We start from the raw sequence: 3,989 nt of genomic DNA on the forward strand, positions 1-3,989 counted from the left end.
TACAGCAGGTGCGGGGCGGGGGGAGGGGGCGGTGGGGAAGGCCACAAAAGATCAGGCAAGCTAAATCAGAATCAGGATTTTCTGCTCACTGAACAGCAGAATCACTAAACAGCAAACCCCCAAGCTTGAAACATCTGATCTTGAGCCTACTTCACCTGGCTGCTGTAAGATCCAGGGAGAAAATTCGAGCTGTGAACACACTGCTGCTGCTACTGCTGCTAAGTCACTTCAGTCGTGTCTGACTCTGTGCGATCCCATAGATGGCAGCCCACGAGGCTCCCCCGTCCCTGGGATTCTCCAGGTAAGAACACTGGAGTGGGTTGCCATTTCCTTCTCTAATGCATGAAAGTGAAAAAATAAAGTGAAGTCAGTCACTCAGTCATGTCCGACTCCTAGCGACCCCATGGATCACAGCCTACCAGGCCCCTCCATCCATGGGATTTGCCAGGCAAGAGTACTGGACTGGGTTGCCATTGCCTTCTCTGGTGAACACACTAGCTGGATGCAAAGTGCTCTACAGTGTTAGATGTAATGACCAGGCATTTTGTAATGAGTGACCTCCACCTCAGCAAGAACTCCAAAATTTGTAGCTCTATAGAGGAGACATAGTATTTAATTTTTTAAATTATGGAAAGGAGATTAAAATCCCAGAATTCATTGATACCTACAATCATCTAGAAAAAAATTATCATTAGGAAAAGCATAACTATTAGTTTCAACACCAATAAGTCTTTCTCTTCCAACATAATTGAGAACTTCAAATAAGTTTAACTTCATTAGTCAATCACCTGCCCCTGTAGCAAGTTATTCCTATTATTTACTCTGCTTTTAAGAAAGTGAAAATTTTAATGAAACAAGATTATATAGGATTTTGATATTCTGTGAGTGCTAAGTAGCGTCAGTCGTGTCAGTCTCTTTGCAACACTATGGACTGTAGCAGCCCACCAGGTTCCTCTGTCCAAGGGATTCTCCAGGCAAGAATACTGGAGTGGGTTGCCATTTTCTTCTCCAGGGGATCTTCATGACCCAGGGATCGAACCCGCATCTCTTTATGTCTTCTGCAGTGGCAGGAGATAAGAAATATATGTATCTGGATTTCATCTCTGATACTAGACTAGCACAGAGCTCCTAAAACCCTTGTATTATAATTTCCTAAGTGGTTGGGGTGAGAGGAGTCTTTTGCTATACACTGTAAGTCACTGTCAACCCCACCTGAATTTATGAGGTGACTCTCAGTGGACTATTAGATAGTTTCAGGTGGGGTGGTTTCTAGAGTAACCAATCTGGTTACTGGTTAGAAGGTTGGAACTTTCAGCTCCACCCTGACCTCCAAGACAAAGAGAGGGGTTGGAAATTGAGTTAATCACCAAATGGCCAATGATTTAATCAATCATGCCCACATAATGGAACCTCCATAGAAACCCTAAATGACAGCATTTAGAGAGCTTTTGGTTTGGTGCATGCATTCCTGTGCCAGAAAGGTGGCATACCCTAATTCTGTGGGGACAGAAGCTCCTGCATCCTTTCCAGACTCATGCTATGGTACCTCTTCATCCAGCTATTCATTTGCACCCTTTATAATATCCTTTACAGAAAAACCAGTAATAGTAGTAAGGTGTTTTCCTTAGTCCTGTGAGCTATTATAGCAAATCATCAAACCTGAGGAGGGGTTCAGGGAAGCCTCAGATATGTAGCCAAGTCATAGAGAAGAATGGTTTACCTGCAGACCCACTACCTGCTTTTCAAGTAAAGGGCTGTTTTATGGGACTGAGTCCTTAACCTCAGGGGTCTCTAACTCTGGGTAGTTATTGTCAAATTGAATTAAACTGTAGGACAGTCCCCATTGGAGTCCACAGAGAATTGGAGAATTGCTTGATGTAGAAAACCTAAATATTTGGTATCAGAACCGTTGGCAGTAAAAACAATAGCCAAGACATTTAGGCATTTCTATAGGAAACCACAAGTCACCTGCCAGGAAAAAGATTTCTCTACCAAGGTACATGTACACTTTCTTCACTTAGAAATGCCAATTCCTTTTTGAAAATGCTGGCTAAGTACGGGCTCTGTTCTCTCCCATAATCTGCCCTTCTGATAAATATTAAAAGTATTCACTTTTACAGTGCAACTTCCCTCTCACTATACTCTTTGCCCCATCTTCTAGGACACTTGGAAAGAGGAGGATCCTAGAGCCCATTGTTGTCAGTCAGTTCTCTATCACACCACACACACACACACACACACGAGTGTGGGTGCACATACATCATCCTGAAAGAGTTGGTAATCTTCATAGACACAGTGGAATGGATAAGTGAAATGTGAAGTGAAGTGAAAGTCGCTCAGTCGTGTCCAGCTCTTTGCAACCCCATGGATTATACAGTTCGTGGAGTTCTCCAGGCCAGAATACTGGAATGGGTAACCTTTTACTTCTCCGAGGATCTTCCCAACCCAGGGATTGAACCCAGGTCTCCTGAATTGCGGGTGGATTCTTTACCAGCTGAGCCACAAGGGAAGCCCATAGAATGAATGGATAAGAGGTTCACTAAGTTCACAGAAGCCAGTCAAGTAGCATAAGGGTAATCCTGAGCCACCGAGTTCAGACATTTACTCAAAACAACACATTCAAAATCACCTCAGAAAACTGAAGGAGTAGGCAGAAATAACTACAGCTATTTTTCAAAAGTATGACGAGAAATAAAAGGTGAGGGTGATTATAAAATGGAGAAGAGCGAGGCTTCGTGTCAGTGGCGCTCTTCTGCTGAGTGGGGCTGTCATTTAAGAAGCAGAAGAATTCCAAAAAAAAATCCATGACACTGTGATGCCTGGTAACTTTTCAAATTCAGCTTTGGATATATCTTAGGGGTCCAGGAGGATCAGCATATCAAGAGGGATTTAGGTCTCATCCAAAAAAGCACCTCAAAAGAGAAAGCACAGACTCCCCTGGTGGTCCCATGGTTGAGACTCCATGCTTCCAATGAATGCGAGTTGCATCTCTGGTCAGGGAAGTAGGATCGTACATGCCACACAGCATGGGCAACAGATTTTTTTAAAAAGAGAGTGAGAAAGCAGTTAACACACTGGTGACCAAGGGCTAACAAGGGAAGATGTGAATTCTGTAGATTTTTGGAACATACATTCTTCTGAAGGCAGAAGAACCAATTAAATGACATAGGATCACAGATTCTTGGGAAATGTTTTAGAGACGTAGACCTTTGGTCCATTCCCCATGATTCTGTAGCCTTCGACTGAATTTTTTTCTTTGTCCACTGGGATGAAAAGTGAAAGTCACTCAGTTTTATTTGACTCTTTGCAACCCCATGGACTATACAGTCCATGGAATTCTCCAGGACAGAATACTGGAGTGGGTAACCTTTCCCTTCTCCAGGGGATCCTCCCAAGCCAGGGATCGAACCCAGGTCTCCCATATTGCAAGCGGATTCTTTACCAGTTGAACCACAAGGGAAGCCCATTGAGATGAAACTTGTCTCCATATAACTCACAGTTACTAGGTTTTCCATGTGGCGCTAGTGGTGAAAAGACAACAACAACAACAAACCTGCCTGCCAATGCAGGAGACATAAGAGATGCAGGTTCAATTCCTGGGTCGGGAAGATCCCTTGAAGGAGGGCATGGCAACTCACTCCAGTATTCTTGCCTGGAGAATCCCATGGGCAGTCCATAGGGTTGCAAAGAGTCGGAAATGACTGAAGCAACTGAGCATGCACGCAACTCACGTTTACTGGTCCTCAGAGTGGTGAGAATGTCTCTGTGACAGTTCTTGAAAAATGAAGGCAGTTACCAATCCCTCCCCAAGCCTACTCTGGTCCAAACTAAATAGCTACAGTTCCCTTTGAAATTCTGATTACATGGTTTCTAGGGTATCTTAAAACCCTAAGAACTGTGCTTTGACATCAAACTTCAGCTATGCCTCAGAATCACCTGGAATGCTTGTTAAGATGAGCAGCCTGCCAGGCCCACTCTGATCCTATGTT

Source organism: Bison bison, unplaced genomic scaffold (genome assembly GCF_000754665.1).
Source record: "Bison bison bison isolate TAMUID 2011002044 unplaced genomic scaffold, Bison_UMD1.0 scf7180017864367, whole genome shotgun sequence".
Lineage (NCBI taxonomy): Eukaryota > Metazoa > Chordata > Mammalia > Artiodactyla > Bovidae > Bison > Bison bison.